The sequence below is a fragment of the Mus musculus genome, chromosome X (assembly GCF_000001635.26).
Source record: "Mus musculus strain C57BL/6J chromosome X, GRCm38.p6 C57BL/6J".
Classification (NCBI taxonomy): Eukaryota; Metazoa; Chordata; class Mammalia; order Rodentia; family Muridae; genus Mus; species Mus musculus.
The window spans coordinates 12,454,546-12,467,891 of record NC_000086.7 but is presented as its reverse complement, the minus strand read 5'-3'; the positions used below and the strand labels follow the sequence as shown (position 1 = coordinate 12,467,891).

The following is a 13,346-nucleotide window of genomic DNA, read 5'->3' as shown; positions in this document are numbered from 1 at the left end:
TCAGACAGCTCTTTACAGATGGGCCAAGTATTTGACAGAATGATAGTGGTGGGCAGAGCCAGGTTGGCTGGTAGTGGACTGCCTTTGTGGCTTTCAGAGCTGCTGCAGATCCAACAGGAAGAAGGCTGGGAGGAGGGGCGAGGAGGGGGAGGGGAAAGCTTAAGGAGGGTGGGGAAAGGCTGGGAGGAAGGACAACAAAGCTGGGAGATGAAGGATGGGGAGAGGGGTGAGCTGCACCTGGCCTTGAGGCCAGGCTGGCTTGTGTGGGGCATCCTGCTCTGTGGGGGCGGGGTGGCAGGGCCACCGTGGGAGAGGAAGGCCCCACAATGTTTCAGGGCAGCCGGGAGCTTCAGGGTTGAGAGTTCTCCGGGAGGACCTTGCTGTACTCCTAGTTCCGGAAGGCAGGGGTGGAGGTTGTGGGAGACAGCAGGCTGGGGAAAGACTGCTTGCCTTGGGTTGTGGGTCAGCCTCTGGGCACTGGCTCAGAGGATGCTACAGCCACTGAGACCTCTCCCAGGCCTCCGGAGGTTCACCCAGCCTAGGGTCCTGTGGCCTGCTAATGCCAGCCAGCGTAGGCACCAGTAGGCTTTGCATGGGATTTTCTTCCCTAGTCCCTTCCAGCTGCCCTCATCGACCTCCCCTGCCTTTGCAGCTGATTCGAAGAGCACCCACTGAAGCATGGTCAGTGCCTCTTCTCTGGCTCAGCCTCTGCCTCCTTGGGACACTGGGACACTACTGTGCAGCTGCTGGGATGGCTCAGGCCACCCACTAGACATTTGCTATGCTAGACGGACCGAGCAAATCAAACTGCAGCTGAACCCTGGACCTCCCCCCTCCCCACAGGGAACAAATAAGGGCAACGTCAGCGTTAGCTGGCTCACACTGTACAGGTCTTTTCCCTCCTCACTGCTGGCTACCTTCTTCTCTTCCTGTTCCAGTGGATGGAAGCCATTCATCAGACCTAGATTATTGGTTGTGTGCAGTCTTGAAATTTCCATTTCCCTCAACAGTTTCCCACATCCTGTAGGCGGGCCTGCTTACAACCAGAAGCAGTGAAGAGAACCGGAGAGAGGAATGGGAACGCGGAGCAGAGACAAAGAGGGCAGCTCTACCTCTCAGAAGAATGCCCCCTCTGATATGAAAAAAAAAAGTGACAAGCGACCCTCCAGACAGCTCCCTCCCCCTCAGAAAGTGTTAATCCATCTCATAGGGAGAGTTGGGCTTCCCCACAGGCCATTTCCCTGGGCCTCCCCGGCTGGGGATCAGGCCTGTTGTTAATAAGTAATGACAGCCTGGCTCCTCCACGGAGTCCCCTGGGCTTTTGTGTCAGAACCATCTTCCTTCACTGCCGCTTGAGCTGACAGGGCTCCAGCTCCGGCAGGCTGCTGTGAACGCAGGCCAGCCTCCACCAGAATGTCCCACGTCATCGCCTCTGGCCCCATGGGTAGTCATCAGTCCCTCCTCCCATCTCAGGTGAAGATGACATCAGCCCCCGAGGGAACCTGGTAGCCTCTAACAGTAAGCGAGGGGCCTTGCCCTGGTGATCGGGTGGAACCATCAAGGCCTAAGACTGTGGTGAGGCTCTGGCTCATCGCTCTGCTTTGTGAGGGAGTCAGCTCAGAAGGGTTGTTGCTGTTGGCGAAGCTTTTAAGATACCCCAGAAATCAGGAAAATCAGGTAGAAAGTTCTGTTCCTAGTCTGACTTAGGTAACAACAGCACATTGAGTCCGGTATATTTACCAAGAAAGGGTTCACAAATGAAAGAAAATGCCTTTGCTGGTTCCTGTTTTCAAATACAGTGGTGTCCAGGGTCCCTGGCCTTGGCATATTTAGGTGGTATTGGGGATGGGGAGGGACCAGGAGCCTGGAAATCCTGTAAAAGCCATGGTTACGGGCGTGGCTCTGTTCCAGATTTGCTAGCATTTGCAAGGTCCAAGAAGCAAGAGCCAACCAGGCAAGAGGGTTAATGAGTGAGATCTGGAGTCCAAAGCATCATGAACCATTTGTAGAAAATACAAGCCATAGTTAGTTAGCCCAAGCCCTCCTTTAGCTTTTCCCCTCACTATGTGAGGCTGGCGCTGACAGTGTGTTCTTTGCAGCATCACTATCATCCATCACCCCAGTCAGAGAATAGTTAGGGGCTAAGAATGGACCTCAGCAGTGGATTATTTGCCTAGCATCTCAAGACCTTAGATTCTGTCCCCAGAACTGTAAAACAAAAAACAAACAAACAAAACAAAAAAACAAAAAAAGAGTTAGTAATCAAGGGACCAGTGTGTTGTATTGGGGAATATTATACAGCATATAAAAAGACATACCCATATGTGCTAAAATTTACCATTCATAACAATGTGTTAGGATTTAAAAAGCAGCAGAACCATTAATCCTGTGCAGTCTCATTTATGTAAAATGAGATGAGTGCTCACAGCTGTTTGGGTGGTATATGAACATACGTAGAATAAGTGAACAGGGGGGAAGTGTTTTCAGAAGTACACCCAGGAACTGACAGATCAGACCTCCAAGGAGGGTCCCAAGGAGAGGCCCTCCTGGAACAGGGGAAGGGGTGGACTTGGGCATGCCAAGAGTTGATTGTAGCAGCCATGCAAGGAGAGGGACTAGGAGACATCAGGTACTCATGCAGCTCTGCAAAGTCACGGCTGTCCCCGGGTAGAACTTGGAGCAGAAGAGTGACCATCTATCTGGGTCCTTTCAGCAAAATCTTGCTAGTGTAGGAAATGGTGTCAGCGTTTGGAGACTGATTGTGGGACGGATCCCCAGGTATGGCAGTCTCTAGATGGTCCATCCTTTCGTCTCAGCTCCAAACTTTGTCTCTGTAACTCCTTCCATGGGTATTTTGTTCCCAATTCTAAGAAGGGGCAAAGTGTCTACATTTTGGTCTTCATTCTTCTTGAGTTTGATTTTGCTGAAAGGACCCAGATAGAGCTGTCTCTTGTGAGGCTATGCCGGGGCCTAGCAAACACAGAAGTGGAAGCTCACAGTCAGCTATTGGATGGATCACAGGGCCCCCAATGGAGGAGCTAGAGAAAGTACCCAAGGAGCTAAAAGGGTCTGCAACCCTATAGGTGGAACAACAATATGAACTAACCAGTACACCCCCCCCCCCAGCTCGTGTTTCTAGCTGCATATGTATCAGAAGATGGCCTAGTCAGCCATCATTGGAAAGAGAGGCCCATCGGTCTTGCAAACTTTATATGCCTCAGTACAGGGGAACGCCAGGGCCAAGAATGAATTTTGATTGCTGGTCCTTGGTGTTTTGTCTCAGGAATGAGTCAGTGGCCAAATTAGGGAATGGACCTTGAGGGAGAGCTTTATTAATGTAATCTAAGGTTTTAGCAAGGGAGAGGGAAGGGAAAGGCAAGTCTTGTTTGCAGTGCTTGGGCCTTCGTCAGCGTTCTAATTCCTGCACAGAGTGTATGCTGGTCCCTTCCCCTTCTTATCCAGAGTCCTCCTGTGCAGCAACTTGAGATGTGACTTGCCTTCCCCCCTCTCTTCTTCTGACCACCCTCATAGGTTCTGCTCCCCTTGGAGAAGGAGTTTAGGTCCTTCCAAGAGTCAAGGTACTGCGTGTGACAAGAACGCTAGGGACAGAAACAGAAGCTTTAGGTCTTCCTAGAGGAGATGGAAAGTCACATTGGGGCAGCATCCTGCTCTTCAGGAAGGAGGAGGTTCAAGCCAGGCATGAGTGTTCCAGAGGAGGAGAGTACACCTCGGGTCAAGGCAAGCGTCTTAGGTGTATGGGCACCTGATCTGAGCCTTGAGGGATAGGGAAAGATAGAATGTTCTGGTAAAAGAGAACCATATTATAAAGACAGGGAAATGGAATATTCAATGTCTATGCAGGTTCCTACCTAATTCAGACATCTAGAGGTCAGGCTGCTTTCTGAAGTCCCAATCAGTATTTCCAGTAAATTCCCACAGCCAAGTGGTATTTCTTCATCTGGATATCTGGCCTCCCATGAACGTTGTATTCACCTCCCAACCAATCAATGACTCCCCTGCCAATCCATGATGGTTCCAAAATGGCTGCCTGACTCCAGATCTTACACTCCCATCCCATCCCAAGCAAATGAAGGAATGAGGCTTTCCAACAGCTACTGAGGAGGACACAGAACAAGTCCCATTCAGTCCCCCAACCTCCCTTCTCCCTCTCCTAGGCCCAGCCAATATCTTCTGACTCATCCTTGACTCTAGTTGGTTTCTGTGCCCATCTCTAGAATGATCACTGAAACTGGTAGGATTTCTAGGGAGATGGTTTCAGTTTGCACTTGATGCCAGTTGGACTATGAAAACTAAGCTTGAGACCGTACAAGTTACTCCTAAGCTGAGAAGAGCAGTAGAGAAACAAAAGCTTTCAGAAGCCTCAGTAGAGGAAAAAACAGGAGGACGTAGAGATCCACACGCCCCCCTCAACCCCCTCCTCACACACTTTAATTACCCATTGCTGGCATGCGCTGCATAAATTAAGAGCTCGTTAATGCTGTAATGCGTAAAACAATTTCATGCATCTTAAATATTGCTCTTGTACTTTAATTCCACATTAAGTGGTCCCCTGAAAATTTTAAATTTACAAAGTCACTGCCATGCTACATGAAAAAGGTGCTAATTAAGTGTTAATCAGTAGCCAGATAACCTTCCTCGAACCCTACCCAAGGTCTCCAAAATGACCCATAGCCAGAGAAGGCAACGTGACGGCCACAGAATAGAGCACAGCCCAGACACCACATCCCAGCCAATTAAGGCAGATTTAGCTATTGTACAGTTCTAATTAAGTGACACCCACTATGGTGGACACGAGGCTAATAATAACACTAGGCTTTAATCCCGGCAGTGCCTCAGCTCTTCAAAACACTGGGGAAACAGGCTGATTAACAAGTGTGCCTTGCATTCTTGACAGACAGAGGGGCTTTGGGGTGGGTTTGCTAAGAATGTGCACAAGGGTAGAAGGACTGGGGACATAAAGAGACACAGTTCCTCCCTGTAAGGGAGTCACCATTGCTTCTAGACCAGTGCTATCATGGGTCTCTGCTGGTCCACCATGAGCAAGGTGCAAGAATTGAAAGGAACTCTTCAGAATCCTTGAAAGCAACTTGAGACTGGAGACAGATCACTAGCAGATCAAGTTGGAGTTTCTACCAGGAGCTACTAGCGCCATGAGCTCAGAAAGGGCAGAACAACAGTAGTCTGCAATGGGGGACATTCTTGTCTGTCTTCACAAGTGGCTCCAGAAGAATACAATAGGGAAAGGGCTTTTGGGAGAGGCAGCTTAGCAGCTGTTAACATTTTTAGATTTTTCTTCTTGCTGGTTCTGTGTTTGGGACAATACCCCACATGGCTGCCAGCCCTGTCACCTCAGTTCCTGGAAAATCCTATGTCCTTCTTGAAGGCTTCTGCCCCTCAGCCAGGTCTTTCCCCTCAGAAGCGCGGCTCCGACTCTGAAACTGGGTAAGGGCACATCACTGGGCACCATGGTTGACAGAGCTTTGGCATAAGCACTGATGCTCCATGGTGCTGGGTATCTAGTGTACATCCACAGAGGATATGATCGTTACGTGTTTACTAAATTCCATTTAAAAAGTTTTGGCGGCTGCAGAGTCAGCTCAGCAGTTGGGAGCACTTGCCGCTCTTGCAGAGGTCCTGGTTCGGTTCTCAGTACCCATGTGGGGCAAGTCACTCTTTGTAACTCCAACTCCAGCAGGTCCAACACCCTCTACTGGTTTCCAAGGACACCTGCACACAGTGCTCACGCACACACCCACAGCCACAAATACACAGAAATAAAAATGAAGTAGCTGGGTGGAGTGGCTAAACCTTTAATTCCAGGAGAGGCAGGTAGAATTCTGAGTTACAACTTCCATGGTAGCCAGAGCTACATGGTGAAACCCTGTATGAGCAAACTAAGAGGGGGAGGAGAAGGATTTAAAAAAAAAAAGGAAAAAGGAAATGAAAAGAAACCTTTTAAAACAGTGTTGTGTAATCAGAAATTGTGTAAAATTGATCATTTCAGCCATGGTGACATTAAAGATACTTACATTCTTATGCAACAACTAGCACCATTCCTCTTTTACATTTTTATTTATAGTCTCCCCCTTCTCTCTCTGTGTGTCTGTCTGTGTGTGTATGTGCGTGTGTATGTGTGTGTATGTTTGTGTGTGTGTGTATGTGTGTGTATGTTCGTGTGTGTGTGTATGTGTGTGTGTATGTTTGTGTGTGTGTGTGTGTATGTGTGTGTATGTTTGTGTGTGTGTGTGGGTACACTCCAGTGAACCACAGCATGCTTATGGAGGCCAGAGGATGACTTGCAGGGCTGAATTTTCTCCTCTACCACATGACTCCTAGGGACCAAACTCTTGTCGGCAAGCACCTTTCCCCACTGTGCCATCTCACTGGCCCTTGAGAGCACTTTTTCTCTCACCAACAGAAATTGCTCCCATTAAACATACCCTTTACTCGATCCTATTACCCCGTTTTCTATATCCTTCAACTTGTCTGTCTACTCAGTATATCCCAGGAGAGGAATCGCACCCCCTGGCCCGTTGTGACTGGTTAATTCACTAAGTGTGCAATCTCCGAACACACTTGTGAGGTACAGAGATGCTCAGCAGTTAAGAGCACTGACTGCTCTTGCAGAGGCTCTGGGTTCAATGCCCAGACCCACATGAGGCAGCTCTTTAATTTCAGCTCCAAGGGACCCAACGCCGTCTTCTGGCCTCTGAGGGCACCTTGTGGTACACAAAGACAAGCAGGCAGGCACATATAATGACATCTTTGAAAAACAAACAAAACGTCCTTTGTTGTGTCAGAATTTCCTCCCTTTTTAAGTGGATGGATTCTGTTAAAACAACAACTGCAGCAGGAGCAACAACAAACCCAAGATCATTGCTTAGTTTTTTGAGACTGACCCTCTACTTCTTCCGGTCTGCGCTGGAGGCTGAGGAGAAAAGGGTGTGGCTGTTATGGGAAGTGGTGGGAGACAATTGAGAGGGGGCTTGAATTCCACAGAAATCTTTCCTTTCTTGCCCTGCTTGCTCAGGAGTCTTGCTAAATTTGCTCCGCAGTTTAGTTTCTTGAACATGTGACTTTCAAATGTGAGGCTGATGAGAAGGTAGCAGGGTGCAAGTGATGGTAGAAATGGCCTCGAAATCCAAGCAGCGCTCTATTGATGCTCGCACGATGTGTGACCATGAGCCTAACCTCTCTGAGCATGGTTACAAAATTGGAATGAGTTCAATTGTAATAGCATACACCTGTATATAATACAAAATTACAGTCATTTTGGAGGCTGATGCAGGAGGATTGCTTGAGCTCAGGAATCCAAAGCTGGTCTGAGGAGGATCCCATGGGGAGTGGGGGAGATGCTAGAGTGGCCCAGACCCAGAATCTCAACTAGTAAAGAGGCTGAGGCAGGAGGATTGAAAGGTCAAGGCCTGCCTGGGCAGCTTTGAAAGATCCTGTCTCAAAAAGTAAAATGGTACCACGAGAAAAGGTGAATTTAATTTTTTGTTGTTGTTGTTGTTGGTTTCTCTGTGTAGCCTTGGCTGTCCTGGAACTCACTTTGTAGACCAGGCTGGCCTTGAACTCAGAAATCTGCCTGCCTCTTCCTCCCGAGTGCTGGGATTAAGGGCACCACCACCACGCCCGGCCATCTTCCACTTTAAAAACCCAGAAACCTCTTAGAACTTGCTGTATCTCCAGGCCATGAGCTACTACTCCTCTGTGTCCTCTCCCTTTTCCATTTTCTCCTTCTACTCCCCTGTCCCTTTTATCTGCCCAATCATCAGCTCTCCTTTATTTTACAAATTAAGGTGGGAAGCAGGTTTACTGGAAATCACCAGAGTCCCGATTCATTCCTAGTTAGTGACCACTCGCAGGAGAACGGAATTAACATCAAATATAATTAGCCCCAGGGCTATCCACAATAGTACTAGAACAAACGTCTATTAATCCAGAGTGTCTGGCTTGTAGCAAATGATGATGGAAGTTGCCTGCATCACCTACTCCCATCCTCCAGGAGAGTACCTGGCTACAGGAACATCTGAGCTGGATCTTGAGGATACTGTTTGGCTTCTGGTAGTTCAAGAATCAAGCAGTGCCTCGGGATGCTGCCTTCTCACCTGGATGTTTCATCTGATAACAAGTGAGATCACAAGTGTCCATCTACGCAAGCATCATGGTGGTACATACATCTGCCATGTGTATCAGCACTATGGCTCTCATCCCAGTCAGCATCAAACTGTCTCCCTCACAATGAGCAGCAACCTCCAGACGCTGCTTTGTACAAAGCACTCCACCCTTTTCTTCGGAAATCAACACAACCCATTTAGTGACCAGCTTTATCCACATCCAGCTTGGCTCTGAACGCTACCAGACTCCTCTCACAGGGAGTTCTCCACCACAGCTTTCATTCCTTGTTCCCAGCCACTCACTGGAGAATGGAATTAACATCAAATATAATTAGCCCCAAGGCTATCCACAGCACCCTCCTTTATCTTTCTACCCTCCAACCTAAGGAAAAGTTCACGTTTCAGCCAGGGCATGCCACTACACTGCCAAAGGAACAGACATTCCAAGTGTTGCTTGAAGAGGGAACCATGATCTGGGGCTGGGCAGCAGAGATAAAAGGCCAAAGGACTGAGTGACTTTCTCCAGAGGAGCCTACGAGGTACAGTGCCACCTCCATTCACTCTCCTCCTCTCCCTGAGCCCCAGAAAGCTGCCCCTGGCACTCATTCCAAAGGTCCCTAGCTAGCTGGTTCCCATTGACTATATCAGCTACATTAAGAAATGTCTGCCTGGGCTAACTGGTCCTTGCACAGAAAGACCATGTTCTTTATGAGGCTCCCTCTCTGACTCAACTGTATCCCTTTCTATGCTGTTTGGTTTTAAATGTCAACTTGCCACAACCTAGAATTGCCTGGCAAGAGAGTCTCATCTGAGGCATCCCCTTCAATCTGGTTGGCTTGTGACCATGTCTGCAGGCTACTGTCTTGATTGTTGGTAGATGTGGGAAGACCTAGCCACTGTAGGTGGCACCATTCCCTAGGCTGGTAGTCGAGGACTGTGTAAATGAGAAAGGCTAGCTGAACAAAAGCAACCTAGGAAATAGCATGGGCACGTTCATTTTCTGTCTGCTCTTGACTGTGAATGCTATGTGATTATGTGCTTGAGTTTCTGCACTGACTTCTCTGAAAAGATGCACTGTAAGCCAAATAAACTCTTTTCTCCTTAATGTAAATATAGTTATATATAATTACTACATATAATATTTATTTTTATGTGTATGTGTGTGCCTCTGCTATTCATATATGTACTACATTTGTGCAGGTAACCAAGGAGGCCAGAAGAGGGCATCAGATCCCCTGGAAATGGAGTTATATACAGTGATGAAGCACCTGATGTGGGTGCTGGGAACTATACCCAGGTCCTCTGCAAGGTTCCTCTTAACTGCTGAACCTTCACCAGAGGCCGAGAAGATACTCTGTGCTCTTAGGTTTCCCAGACTCTATAGCCATGAGTGACATAAACCTCTATTCTTTGTAAAGTATCCAGCCTATGGTATTTTATGATGACAGCAGAAAACAGACTAAGACTGGGAGCCTACATAAGGCTAGCACCACATGGTATGTGAGGGTCATTCTGAGCAGGGCATGTCTCCAGGCACTGCCTCACAATCCCTGTCTGTTAAATCCCTCTGTCTTCTCCTTTGAATCCTTACTCGAAGGAAACACATGAGTTGGGCTACAATCAATAAAATGAGATCTGAGGCCAGGGTAACATCATCTGATAGGTTCTGATGAACTCTTCAGGCAGTATCCCTGGGCAGGCCTAGATTAGAGAGGGAGCTTAGAAGATCCATTTGGGAATGCTGCCTCTATGTGGGTGCACACTACTTCACCTCTCCTGGTCTTTTTGTGAGTCCTTTGTTGGTCACCATTAAAACAGAATTTGACCTCCTCTGCCTGTCTGTTTTTGTCCCAGCAAAGCCATTGGATTTCTGTTGAGTTAGAGCATGACAAATTACATTAAAGAAGAGGCCATGTAGAACTCGGACAAGACTATAAGAACCAGAGGTGATGGAGAACTTCATGGAAACAGTGTCTTCCAGACACAACAGGGTAGCAGTACATATGAACTCGCACTGGTGGTTACAGCATGCACAAGACCACCACAAGCTCAAGCCAGACAAAAATCCAAACATGGGGCTGGACGATGGGGAAAATACCATGAAATCCCACTGCTGACTGCACAGCTACTTCCATAGCTGCTGGGAGAGGGAGAGGCTTTTCTTTAATCATGTAACCCCTGGTAGATCAACCACACTCCAGAGCAGGGCCCAATCCCAATGTTGGACAACACAAACTGGGCTAGAGGTTGTGAGGGGACTCAAAGTTGAGCAAGTAGGAAGAGGAAGGTGAAGAGGGTGGATTTGAAAAAGTTGGGGTACGGGAGTGTGGATATGATAAAAATTTATTTTATGTGTGCTGGATAGATGGCACATCAATTAAGAGCACTTGCTGTTCTTCCAGAAGACCCAAGTTCAAATCCCAACACCCACATCAAAAAACTCACAAGTGCCTTTCTCGCTCCCCAGCCATCTTGGCGGCTGGTGTTGGTTGGGGGTTGTTCCGCACCTAAGGCAGGAAGATGGTGGCTGCAAAGAAGACGAAAAAGTCTCTGGAGTCGATCAACTCTAGGCTCCAACTTGTTATGAACAGTAGGAAGTACGTGCTGGGCTACAAACAGACTCTGAAGATGATCAGACAAGGCAAAGCCAAGTTGGTTATCCTTGCCAACAACTGTCCAGCTTTGAGGAAATCTGAAATAGAGTACTATGCCATGTTGGCTAAAACTGGGGTCCATCACTACAGTGGCAATAAAATTGAACTGGGCACAGTGTGTGGAAAATACTACAGAGCATGCACACTGGCTATCATTGACCCAGGTGATTCTGATATTATTAGAAGCATGCCAGAACAAACTTTGCCAGAGCTCCTTTTGAAAAAAAAAAAAAAAAAGCTCACAAGTGTTTATAATTCCAATTCCAGGGAAATCCCACACTTCTGACTTCTATAGATATTAGCATTCATTTCCCGCAAGCCCCATCCCCCACATACTCAGAGTTTTAAAAAGAATATTCCTCACCTGAGGAAGGTGAGGTTTCTTGTGGCTCACAATTTGAGGCACTATCTCATGGCAGGAAGGCATGGCTGCAGGGACAGGAGACAGCTGGCCCCAATGAATCCACAATTGGGTAGCAGAGAGGGGTGCCTGCTTCTCCTCAGCGTGCTTTGCCCCTCCCCCCTTTTCATTCAGTCAGAACCCAAGTCTGTGGGATGGTGCTCCAAATTTGAAGTGGGTTTTCTTTCCTCAGTTAAACCTCTCTGGAAATCCTCATTCAGATGTTGGAGGTTTATCTTCAAGGTGACTTGAAATCCAATCAAGTTGACCAGAAATAGAGCTGCACAAGCTCTCTTATTCAAACACCAAAGCCAAAGCCAAAGCCAAAGCCAAAGCCAAAGCCAAAGCCAAAACCAAAACCAAAACCAAAACCAAAACCAAAACCAAAACCAAAACCAAGCCAAACCAATACACTACTTGGATTCCTCTTTTCCAAAAGGCTTCTTTCTTCCTAGCCTCTACCCGAAGGCCCAAGAGCCTCTCTGACAACAGATGATTGGATAAGGGGTGGGCACCTGACTCTACTGGACCAATCAGATTCTCTATGAGAAATTTGAAGTCAGGATCTCTTTGGTATTTCTTTGGTTCTGTGGACAACAGGCCATGTTGGATTTTGTCTTTTAGGAGCCTAGCACCAGTGGAGTGTCATGGCTTTAGCTTGAAGTTGGACATCTAGATGTCAACTCATGAGACCATGCCCCTGCCCTACATCATCAAAGGGATCTCAGTTTTTACCACGCACATTATAAGAATGTGGAATGGAGGAAGTGTAGTTCTGGGACGTTTGGTTCTGGTAGCTTGTTAGCTACCAGAACTAAGAGAAGGTCTTGTGCCATGTGCAGTTCTGGACACTGGGGAGGCAGATGTGACCTGGACATTTCCCACTGTCTACATAGAGTGGCAGAAAAGACAGACAGGAAAGAAGTGAGTTGGGAAGCCGGGTGTTGGTGGTGCACGCCTTTAATCCCAGCACTCGGGAGGCAGAGGCAGATAGATTTCTGAGTTTGAGGCCAGCCTGGTCTACAAAGTAAGTTCCAGGACAGTCAGGGCTACACAGAGAAACCCTGTCTCGGAAAAACAAAACAAAACAAACAAACAAACAAAAAGAAGTGAGTTGGGAGGACAGCAGGGATCAAGTCCCTAAGCATAGCACCAAGGCCCTCTTAGCTTTCCAGAGGTTGCAGTCGCTGCCAGAGGGAAACTATTGTCTTGTGTCTCTGAGATAGCCTTTCTGGGATATGCTTTTCTGAGATATTCTTTTCCCATAGATTCTGCCTTCTCCCTTAAGATATGTGAATGTGCTCCTGTTCGGTGCTCAGGGGCCATGCCTGCACAAGATACCACCCCATGTGGTGTAGTTAGTTCCCATCCCCAGAAGGGCAGGTTAGCCATGTTTTGTAGATACCCTGTCATAAACTTTCAGTCTCCACCTGGCTTCTTTTTGCCCTTTTGGGTTAACTTGTTCTCGAGCCACTGATAAGCCTGTGTCACAGATCTGATGGCCTTCCCAAGCCCCTTCTCCTTTGTGATGGTTTGTATATGCTTGGTGAAGGGAGTGGCACTATTAAGAGGGGGTGGCCTTATTAGAGTAGGTGTGGCCTTGTTGGAGTAGGTGTGTCACTGTGGGGGTGGTCTGTAAGAACCTATTCCTATCTGCCTGGAAGTCAGTCTTTCACTAGCAGCCTTCAGATGAAGATGTAGAACTCTCAGCTCCTCCTGCCCTATGCCTCCCTGGATGCTGCCATGCCTTGATAATGGACTGAAACTCTGAAGCTGTAAGCCAGCCCCAATTAAATTTTGTCCTTATAAGAGCCTTGGTCCTGGTGTCTGTTCACAGGAGTAAAACCCTAAGACACCCTTCTTGGCTTCTGGTTGTCCCAGGTGGTTGAATAGTTTTTCGTCCTTCACAGGCAGCCATGCAGTTCTGGGGACTCCCCTCCTCTCCTGCTTCTCTGCTTTCTGACTACTTGTCAACCTTTCCTAGCTTTGTAACTTACTCTGGAAACCTTTTGGCCTCTTTGTTCTTCTAGCCAGCCCCATACACACACCCTTCCACCTCTGGTCCCCAAATTCAACATCCAACGTAGCTTTGGATTGTACAAGTCCCTTTTTCCCAGCCAGCTACTAAAACCTCAATGTGGGTGCCTCAGA

At 47.8% G+C, this 13,346-nt stretch overlaps 1 pseudogene; it reads left to right on the top strand.

The window, feature by feature from the left end:
* Positions 10,592–11,032, top strand: Rpl30-ps11 (ribosomal protein L30, pseudogene 11; annotated as a pseudogene).